Consider the following 11,792-nt stretch of genomic DNA (forward strand, 5'->3'; position numbering starts at 1 on the left):
AAGAAATAGTGACTTGCTAAAGGGCGATGGCAAGGTGCATAAATTAAGCAAAAAATATTCAAAGTGAGAATTGAAGACATAAGAAAAAAGACAAAGCCTACAGACACCTTGAGACATGCCCTAAAACTGAAATGCAAATGGTCATATTGTATCGATTTTTACAGATGAAAGAAGGACAGGTAGGTAGACCGAAGACGCGTTGGTCTAATGCTATTGTGCAAATCGCGAGAGAAAATTAGCTTGATAGTACCAAAGACAGAGAGAAATGGGGATACCCAAGAGGGATCCATATACAAGAAAGAAGAATACCAGAATAAATATAAAAAAAATTCAAAAGAAAAATAAAACCGACTTCAAAATCACAAACACTAAAAAGTAAAAAATAATTTAAGTTATTGTGGTTTTTGAAGTCGGTTTTATTTTTATTTTGAAAATTTTTTATTTCAAAATTTTTAGTGGCCCCACTGTACTATAATAATATGCCATGCCCAGCTAAAACCCTACTGTTTACTAAGCAATTACACTGATCGCGAGCAATTTGCTCTTATCCATTGAGGAGTTCTGTTCTCCATCTCAGAAGATATTCATCAGAACTTCATCAAATTTATATGGGACCACCTGCAAAGTATACCTAGCTTTTCAAAAAAAAAAATATTCCAAATCGGTCCAGGCGTCTTTGAGCAATCGGTGAACATACATTAAAAAAAAATTGAATTTGCTCTTATCCATTGAGGAGTTCTGTTCTCCATCTTCAAAGATATTCATCAGATCTTTACCAAATTTATATGGGACCACTTGCAAAGTATACCCTATCAAACAAAAAAAAAATCCAAATCGGTCCAGGCGTCTTTGAGTAATCGGGGAACATACATAAAAAAAAAGATACCAACGAATTCAGAACCTCTTCCTTTTTTTAAAGTCGGTTAAAAATATACTAAGATTTACTAACATGGTGTTATACCATAGAGTAGCAAACAGAGGCAAAGCTTCTAAGAAGCGAGCAAAATTTATAACTATTTTGGTAGGGCTGGCACTGGAGGATACAATTTAATTAACAATAGTTATTTGTTCAACAAGATGGTAAAGTTTGTTTTTGTTGTGATTGCCTAGTTTAAATATCGATCTTTAAATATCGATCGATAGATCTAAATATCGATTTTGAACGAAATCAGTCAATTTAGAAAGAATTATAAATGGTGCCAACTTTTTTAAATTTTGGTTACAGGTTCCTATTTTGTGATCCCAGGGAGCTCTAAATATCGATTTTGAACAAAATCGGTCAATTACCAAGAATTTCAAAATGGCGTCAACTTTTTTAAATTTTGGTAACAGTTTCTTATTTTGTGATCCCAGGGAGCTCTAAATATCGATTTTGAACGATATCAGTCAATTAACAAAGAATTTCAAAATGGCGTTGACTTTTTTAAATTTTGGTTACAGGTTCCTATTTTGTGATCCCAGGGAGCTCTAAATATCGATTTTGAACAAAATCGGTCAATTAACAAAGAATTTCAAAATGGCGTCGACTTTTTTAAATTTTGGTAACAGTTTCTTATTTTGTGATCGCAGGGAGCTCTAAATATCAATTTTGAACGAAATCGGTCAATTAACAAAGAATTTCAAAATGGCGTCGACTTTTTTAAATTTTGGTAACAGTTTCTTATTTTGTGATCGCAGGGAGCTCTAAATATCGATTTTGAACGAAATCGGTCAATTAACAAAGAATTTCAAAATGGCGTCGACTTTTTTAAATTTTGGTAACAGTTTCTTATTTTGTGATCCCAGGGAGCTCTAAATATCGATTTTGAACGAAATCGGTCCATTAACAAAGAATTTCAAAATGGCGTTGACTTTTTTAAATTTTGGTAACAGTTTCTTATTTCGTGATCGCAGGGAGCTCTAAATATCGATTTTGAACGAAATCGGTCAATTAACAAAGAATTTCAAAATGGCGTCGACTTTTTTAAATTTTGGTAACAGTTTCTTATTTTGTGATCGCAGGGAGCTCTAAATATCGATTTTGAACGAAATCGGTCAATTAACAAAGAATTTCAAAATGGCGTCGACTTTTTTAAATTTTGGTAACAGTTTCTTATTTTGTGATCGCAGGGAGCTCTAAATATCGATTTTGAACGAAATCGGTCAATTAACAAAGAATTTCAAAATGGCGTCGACTTTTTTAAATTTTGGTAACAGTTTCTTATTTTGTGATCCCAGGGAGCTCTAAATATCGATTTTGAACGAAATCGGTCCATTAACAAAGAATTTCAAAATGGCGTTGACTTTTTTAAATTTTGGTAACAGTTTCTTATTTCGTGATCCCAGGGAGCTCTAAATATCGATTTTGAACGAAATCGGTCAATTTACAAAGAATTTCAAAATGGCGTCGACTTTTTTAAATTTTGGTAACAGTTTCTTATTTCGTGATCCCAGGGAGCTCTAAATATCGATTTTGAACGAAATCGGTCAATTAACAAAGAATTTCAAAATGGCGTCGATTTTTTTAAATTTGGTAACAATATCCTATTTTGTGATCCTAGGGATCCTCAAATATTGATTTTGAACAAAATCTATGACAGTTCAAGAAAATAGATTTTAAACACTATTTAAATTATTATCATTAACATTAAATTAAATGAAAACACGACGCGCGACGTGTACTGCAGCCCCTGAGCTTGAGCACAGGCCGAGCCGGTATAAACCGATTTCTCTCCGTACGCGACGTAGCGCCTGTGCTCACGCACACACGCGCCTCAAGCTTGTAGTAGTGTACCTATCGTAGCGCGCTTGTATGAAGCTTTGACTCTGTTCGCTACTCATGTGGTTATACAACGCAATACCACACTAACAAACACTCGTACAAACATACAGACAAGTATATACTCACACACACTCACACACACACATGGACGCACGCACACACACTTTTGAACGGTTTGAACGGAACACGGTTTTGAAATTGAAATTGAAAAAAGTGTAAGAATTTGTAAGAAAATATTTAAAAAAGGTATATCAGCCGGTTTTTTATTCCAGCTCTTAATACATGTAAAAACGTCCAATCTGTTCATTTACTTGAGCCTTTACCCTAGTACCTAATTATATCGACCGCCCCATATCAAAACAAAGTAAATGTCATTTTTCCGAAAATCGTTTTATGTCATAAGCCTAACTTTCATAGTATGTCCCGTTGTATTGTAAGGACACCCACATTAAAGTAAAATTAAAAGCTAGTAAGTCGCTTTGACCATTTTAAAACATAGTAAGTCTATGAACTGGCTAGGTTTTTTATAGATTAATGCGCCTTACTAAGTTTTTCAAAGGAATTAGATTAAATAAAATAAATATCACCCATTATCTAAATACCATGTCAAAACAGTAAATACTTAATGATGCATTAAAACTTAAAAGTAAGATAGGAAAAGTCAATGACCTCTACATGTCAACTGTTAAATATGGCTTGCAAGGGAAATACTTTGCATACTTACATAATGTTTTTAGGGTTCCATATCTCAAAAGGAAACACGGGACCCTTATAGGATCACTTTGTTGTCTGTCTTTCTGTCCGTCTGTCCGTCTGTCGTGTCTGTCAAGAAAACCGATAGGGTATTTCCCGTTAACCTAGAATTATGGGCAGGTAGATAGGTCTCAACTCTCATAGCCCAAGTAAAGGAATAAATCCGAGAACAAATTTCGTGATTCTAGATCAACGGGAAGTACTGTATAGGTTTTCTTGACGGACGGACGGACAAATGGACAGACAACAAAGTGATCCTTTAAGAGCTCCGTTTTTCATTTTGAGGTACGGAACCCTAAAAAAGAAAGTGATGCACATCTAATGAATAAATGTGTAGGCCAGTCTTCACACTAAAATATTTAAACCCCTTTAATTTAAAAACTGTCATAGCCTAGTGGTTAGAACGTCCGCCTCCTAATCGAAAGTCGGGGGTTCGATCCTGGAATCACGCACTACTAACTTTTCAGTTATGTGCGTTTTAAGCAATTTAATATTGTACATCAAATCTTTGAAAAGAGCAACCGCCGAGTTTCTTGTTGAAGACTACGGCCTAAACTTCTCTTGAATTTAAACCACTTACTAGGTTTTGATCTGAGAAAGAAATTTGACATTAATTGACAAAATTGAGAGACCTAAGCTTGTATAAGAACACAGAAGTGTCATAATTCGTGTTCACTTTGCCTAACGTCTCTCAGAGAGAGATTTAAACTGTTTCTTATAATCACTGGCCATATTTCAAATGCGAAAGTGTGTTTGTTGGTTTAATATTCAATCACGCTGCAACGGAGCAACCAGTCGACGTGGTTTTTTGCATGGATACATTTAAAGACCTTGAGAGTGACATCTCTCTCCGCATCGTATTCTTTATTGCTGAGGGTTGTGACCTCTTTCCATTATTCCTACATCTAATGGTAGGTTTTCTTGGGATAATAATGCGGTGGGTTCAAAGAGCCTACGGAACTCGACTAGAAAAACGAGATTTTGACTCTTAGTTTTAACGGTTATGAATTAGTTATTATTATCAGTGATAAAATTGATTAGGGCTGCCAGGTAAAATTACATTTATCTCGGAAAATCAAAGAGTTTCCACGAGATTTTTTCCAAGTTTGCGCTACTAAGTACATATATTATGAAGAGGAAAGGTTTGTTTGTTTGTTATCGATAAACTCTGAAACTACTGAACTACTTGCACTAAAGACATAATCATCAACATCAACCGACAGACGTCCACAGTGAACATAGGTCTTTAATAGGGTCTTCCACATGCTACGGGTTTGCGCCGCCTGAATCTTTGCGCTTGCGCTTGACGACAATCATGCTTTAAAGAAAGCAATGATGAGGTCCAAGTTGGAGCACGCTTACCTGGAAGATGCCTATTCACTCTTGGCTTGCAGGTATCTATGGTATATATGGCAGGAAACACGGCCGCCGAAATGGCGTTCCAACCTTTAGGCTCTCCCCATTGCCCGCAGCATGAATCTGAGCTTCCTTATGATGGTTATATTATGTACATATAATATCTCATAAGAAATCTCTAACACACAATCCAGCTAAGTAGGTCCAATTTCAAAAAAAGCTAGCTAGCCGACAAATCTAACTCAGTTAGGCAGCCTTCGGGAACCTTCGAGATGTCTCTCGTCCAAAATTCCTCAATGCTTGAAGACCAGTCTTTGAATAGTGCATGATGTCAGTGATGAAAAATGGATCCGAAATATAGGTCTTTTTTTGTACACAGGAAATGCCTGACGCATACCCCTCCGTCATGTGGGGCTTGCACCAAACTTGCACTACTACGAAATCCATTTCGGAACACGGCGCCCGAAACGAGGCGCGCTATCTCCTAAAAAACATAGGTATAATACCTATTTAGAACACTTACTATCTGTCATCATAATCTATGACAACCTCCGAGTATTTACCTGGTAAAACCGTAACTTTCGAATAAATTTTAGTATATAAGCAGGCTTCATTTAGAAATGAAAAAATCCCTATTTTATTTTTCAACGATTATAAACACAACTTTCATTCAAAAATAATAAGCTTAAATTCATTTTAAATAATATTTTGCGACGAAATGACGCGCACAGTCCTTCCGCCATGACAGTCCAGTGGACACTGAATTCCATAGAGCGCCTGCAAGAAAATAAATAGCACAGGAAGTTTTTTGGTTAGTTATAGATTATTTAAGAAATGAAAAACATTTAGTATAAAACTAACAGTTCAAATTGATTGCTAAACCTAAACATATCATTTTCTGGAGGTTGGCTTCAAAGTATCAAGATGTTAAAGAAAACTTTTACAGAACAAGTTGCGAACAGCAATGTTTTCAACTTGTTTTTTTTTATTATTGGGATAATGTATACTAAATTAAAAAAGGCCCTTATAATCTTCACAAACTGAAGTTTTTAATTGCATGTATTTAATAGATGTTAATGCTTTAGAAAAATAAACAATTTACTTCAAAGTACAGCATTTTTGCGATTTGTCAAATAGCAATTACCTTAAGTATAACTGCCACTGAAAGTCTTGTTATAGTAAATAAATAGGCCGGAATTACGTTGGTCCTAGACCTTATTCAGTTAACCGAATAACTTACCTATCCGAATTCGAGTTCGAGGTAGTACTTGTCCAAAGACGGCTTCGTTCATTTGCACTTGTTCGGCAGCCCGTATTCCTATGCGTTCGATTTCCGAATGCAGGTAAATATCCCAATGTAATTCGGCAATATATTTTATTTTCAGAAATGTGTATTCATCAAGCATACTTGTTTTATTATCATCATATAGGTACAACCACCTTACATCAACTGTTGCACATACGCCTCTTTTAGGTAGCGCCAAATACTTGTATAGCCTGACCTACTCGTAAGTTCATTTCAATAGGGGAGAGTCTCAAATCGATAAATGCTCTAGATGTAAACAAGCAATTGACTAGATGATATACTCGCAATTCCTAGGTGGTTTGATTCTTTTTAAATTCCACTTTGATCGCCCGGTTAATTAAGGAGGAGTATATCTATCTCCATGATGTTTAGTAGACACAGAAGACGTTTGCAAAACATAGCAATAGACCAAATGTGACGTATCTCTCCTATAAATCAAGTTAATAATTGCAGTGCGCTAAAGTGTTTTTTTTCTTAGATTAAATGTCACAGACATTATTTTTTTAAACAAAGCGCACTAATTTAAAAAAGTATTCAAATATTTTTTTAATTAGTAAAAGGATAAAGTTACTCTCTAACCTTCTTGTAGGTACATCAAAGTTAATGTTTGTTTGTCCGTCTGTTCGTTGGCTATGCGTTTGTGCATAAAGCGCACCAGGCATTTATATCGATGCAGGCATTAGTTAGTTTGAAATAAAATTTAACATCCAGCTAAACCTAAATTGTTAATTTTGTAAGCACATAATATGTATCCATCAGTGAATAAGTACAACGTTAGAGATACCTAAACAAAGAAGGTAGTGCTGCTTACCAATATTAAACAATATTTTATCTAGATATCTATATTATATCTAATAGTTTAATTTTCTTTAAAGCAATATACAAGCCTAGTACTACTTTCTACTGTGTGGTTTTATAAACTATACAATTACCTGTTTATTTTAAACATAGTCTAGAGTTTTGATACTTCTCTTTGTGATAAAACTGCATCATAGGTTGTTACAAGTAGGTAGTGTACAGTAATAACTTCAATATTCCTACTTATTACTAAAAACCCTAAATCATTTATAATAATTCTGTAATACTATGAAGTTACCAGCCTTAATTTAGCTAAGGCAGTTCTTAAACGAATTCTGTTTTAGAGACTTTCACTTTAGATCGATGTCTAATTTTCCTTAAACCACAGAAGCTTTCATATAAATCGATAGAGCTTTATTCGAGAGCGTTTCAAGGTCAGGCATGATCTATCATCTCGTTGTTGGTTTACTCATTTTATTAATAAACACAACGTGTCTACTAGTATAGTATATAGATAGTGCCTAAGATGTATACTTATAACGATACTCATGCGTAGATTGTTTTATTCTTGAATTTTTTAAAACAATAGGATTTGACTTGTCGACTTCACAAAGTAAAGTGAAGATTTTTCTGTAGCCAAGATACGAGTTTAGGAGATAATTACCTATGTGTGAGTGTACACCAAGGTGTACACTTGTAATATCACAAACCTATATTTCCTACAGCAGCAGGGGCTATAAATAAAGTCAATTTCCTTGCTGTAGCCTTCTTTATTCCTCGATACCATGATAACAAGTATGCCCATTCTAGTGTGGATCGTGTGAATATTGTACATATAGTACCTACAATATTCAGGTAAACACTTGTTATAAAATCTTCAAGTAGGTACTTATAATAATCCCTATGTAACTCGACGGCGGCAGTCCCGACTCGCTGAGTAGGGATCTTGAGTCGTATTGCGCTAAGCATATGTGTCCATACTCCATATACGAGTAAATTTAACCCATGCTCCTTCAAAATATAAAATCTGAATTATTTTGGACAATCATCTTATGATGCAGATTTATTACAAACGAGCTTAACTTATTTCCTGGAAAATTCTAAACATGAACCAATTTTAAAAGTTTTGGACACATTTCTTAAAAAACGCAGGGTAAAGATTTGCCTGACAATCAAAATAATAATGTAAGTATCTATTTAATATTGTAACTAAGTAAATACACAATACAACCACCAGGTTTACACTGGTCTTCTCTTGAAGTTTAGGGCTTTTGCCTAGTTCAGCGTTCATACTCAAACAGCTATTGTGGGACCTAGTTCTGCCTATATAATTAATAGCATATTGTATTTAATTATTCTAATAATAATTATTATCTATTAATTATCAATGTAAGATGTGCGATTGAATTTGTATAATATACCTAATATATTATGCTATCGGCAATGTTTATAATCCAGTATTCTAACTTTCAGACAATTTGTGAAATAAACTCTATTTTGATTCAGCCCGAGGTAAGACTTCTTTAAAGTCTTATATTCCTCGTTGCTGAGGGTCGTAACTACATTCCATTAATCGTCAAATAGTAGAGGTTTTCTTGGGCTATAAATGCGATGGGTGCCCAGATTCTTCCGCAAGAGTATGACATTAAGATTCTTAGGTTTATTTGACGGTTATTATCAGATGTTAATAATAATCGGGACTGGTGGTTTAACGTGTTCACCAGGCACAGAGGGAACAAAAAGGTCATCACATCATCACAACATCCAAAGTCGGTCACCCATCCATTTACCGACTTGAGTCCACGTTGCTTAAAAATCGCGATCGATCAATGCAATCAAATTGATATGCATTTATAGTCGCAATAATAGGCCTCACGTCCCTCCTGGGTATGACAAGGATACATACAATATAGGATGATACTTCCCTATTAAAGGCAATAGTCATCGTAAATTATAGTCCACATCAAAGTAAACTAATCAATGGCTGAATGAAGATGGAGTAGGTGAGGGCCTATATTTTTGAAAATCATGAAATTAGATCTAGGCAGCGTAAATAGTTCAAAATATCAAAACTCAAAAACAGCCCATAATAATTTTGTGAGTATTAAAGTAAATGTAGTACCTATACCCAACGTCAAGAAACAATGTGTTGAAGTGTGTTTGAATTATAAATATTGCCTTTAACATAAGATACCTAATTAGAAAATACCGTTGAAACATCGACTTGTGTAATGGTCCAATGGTCCAATATTATATAAATTATAAAATAAACTATTGTAACTTTTCTGTATCCTAAGGAAAGACTTTGCAATATTTACTTACCTGTAGATATACCTACTTACCTAACAATAATTTTCTCAGTAAAAGTTACCTACCCTAAACTGGAATAGGTAGGTAGGTAGGTACGTAGAGTAATATAGTATGATAAGCAGTACCTAAGCACTATTCTTCGAAAATATATGAGAACCTAGTCACAATTTCCTATCTACACAGTTGTTTTTTTTGATAATTTACTTACTAATAAATAAACAATACATCGATACCGATTATTTTAGGTAATAAACAAAGAAATCCTAAATAATAACTAAGTATACCTTTAAAGTTCTGGCTTCTAATCAGATTAATTATTTGGGCCATGAGAGGAATTGATGTGTAGTAGGTATAGGCATTTAAATATGTATTGTTTATGATTTTTCAAAATTAATTTAAATATTTATTTTACGAATTCAATTCTAAAAACCAGCTAGGAAGGAAATCAAGATTCAAGAGTGTAGGTAGGTATGCGACGTTCTTGATCTCCTTTTGATTTTTCAAGTTGTTTCCTGTTTTTGAAGTTACCTGTAACTAGTAAATAAATATTTTTTAAGTAGCTACCTATAGTATACTGCCCAATGCTTGCAATTTTAAAATAAATGCTGTTTTAGCTATTATTTCATATCAGTCTAATTCTAAACCAGCCTAAGAATGTTTTTGAACTAGTTCCTGTAAAGAATAGGTAATAATTTATAGTTACTTATAAATAAACAAAGTAGGTACAATAAGTTTCAATCACTACCTACCCTTATGTTGCCCTCAATTAGGTACCCTAATGTAAAATATTGGAAAATGAAATGGTTTGTGTGATTTTCAAATTGTTACGTAATTTTAACGATTCCTAAAGCATTTACGATATATTTTATTAAAGTTAGCAGTTTTTGAGTTTATTAATATTTTATGATTTCTTTATTCTGTTTTTGATATATTTTCTAAAACCTATTTACCGTTATCTTAGATATTTCAAAGTATTTATATTTTAGAGGTAGTTAAATTCTTTATTTTAAATAATAATTATGTATCAAAACACAGCAAGTATGATTAAAAATTGTACCGCCCACAATTGCCTTTTCTACTTATCTACCTTAAAATCCTTAAAATGATAATATAACTAAATTCAACTTATTATATTTTGTTTATTGCTTAAAACTACTAATTATAAATTATTCCGTAAAAATGTTGTCAATAGGGTTAGTTGCCCGTGGGCCAAAGGTGCCCATAAAGCTGGATTCATTGCGACGCGGAATGGCGATGGACAACCTTTGGACCAGGTAGGCCCCAGAGCGTGGATCGCAGCCTCTTTCCTTGAGGCTTAAACACAACTCGAGACTGCAAGTAACTTAGTATACAGTTTAGGGGATATAACATCTCCCTGTTGTAAAACAGGGAGAGTTATATCCCCTAAACGGAGAGGGAGTTGAAGGGGAGTAATCCCCTTCAAATAGGAATCGGCTGTGTTTGGTGGTGTTGGATTTAACGGTCATCGTGGCGGTATCGTACAGGGATCTCAATTCGTAATACAATAGGTAATCCTTGAAAAACTCTTATGACTCAGAAGTGAAATAGGTCTATAAGTTTTAGGGTTCCGTACCTAAGGGTGAAAACGGACGAGCATAATAAAAGAAACTAGAAATCAAAGAGAATGGTAGGTAGATGCTTTTGACCATAGACATACGAATTTTCGATGTCTATGCTTTTGACCATAGACATACGAATTTTCGCTACGTGCTTTTGACGATTCAAAAGAACTTGTAAAAGTCAGAGACGTGCTACCTAAACATGATTGTGCACTTCAGCTTTAATTCCCTGCAAAAATAAATTCTGTTGCATTGGCATAAAGTCCAATTTCTAATACAATTATGCTAAGCGGAAAAACGAGCCGAGCGAGAGGTCTATAAATTGGAGTGTGTCACTGTCTAATGGATTGCAAGCATAAAAAAATATTTTCTATGGTACGAATTATGATGTAGCTCACAAAGTTCTTATTCATTGTTTATTTAATTTCAAACAACAAGATTACTTTCTTTTGTTTTCGCAGTAATTTTCATACTGTTATCTTTATTTTATAATGTCATTAAAATATCATTTAGTTTAAAAAGTATTATAAATATTTTTTTAAATTAATAGGATGACAACACTGGGTGTCAAGCAAAACAATATGGCGAACATTCTGTACTATACTATACAGAAGTAGTAAGGTAACCATAATTTGATTGTTTAATGGAAGTGTTTTTTTCTGTTTATCGATAGATTTCTCAAAAATGAAGACTTAAGGCAAAAATGGATCGCTGTCGTTCCAGGAAATATCACCAAATATTCGGCAGTTTGCGGAATGCATTTTAAAGCGGAAGATTTTGCTACGGCTTCGTGTGCACTGAATTTTTTTTAAAAAGAAACGCTGTACCATCAATTTTCCCAAAAGTATGCCTTGCTTACGAACTTCCTAAAACTGTTTAGGACCTAAACACATGCACCAGATTATACAAAATAATTTTACTTACCTAT

Source organism: Maniola jurtina, chromosome 2, assembly GCF_905333055.1.
Source record: "Maniola jurtina chromosome 2, ilManJurt1.1, whole genome shotgun sequence".
Taxonomy (NCBI): Eukaryota; Metazoa; Arthropoda; class Insecta; order Lepidoptera; family Nymphalidae; genus Maniola; species Maniola jurtina.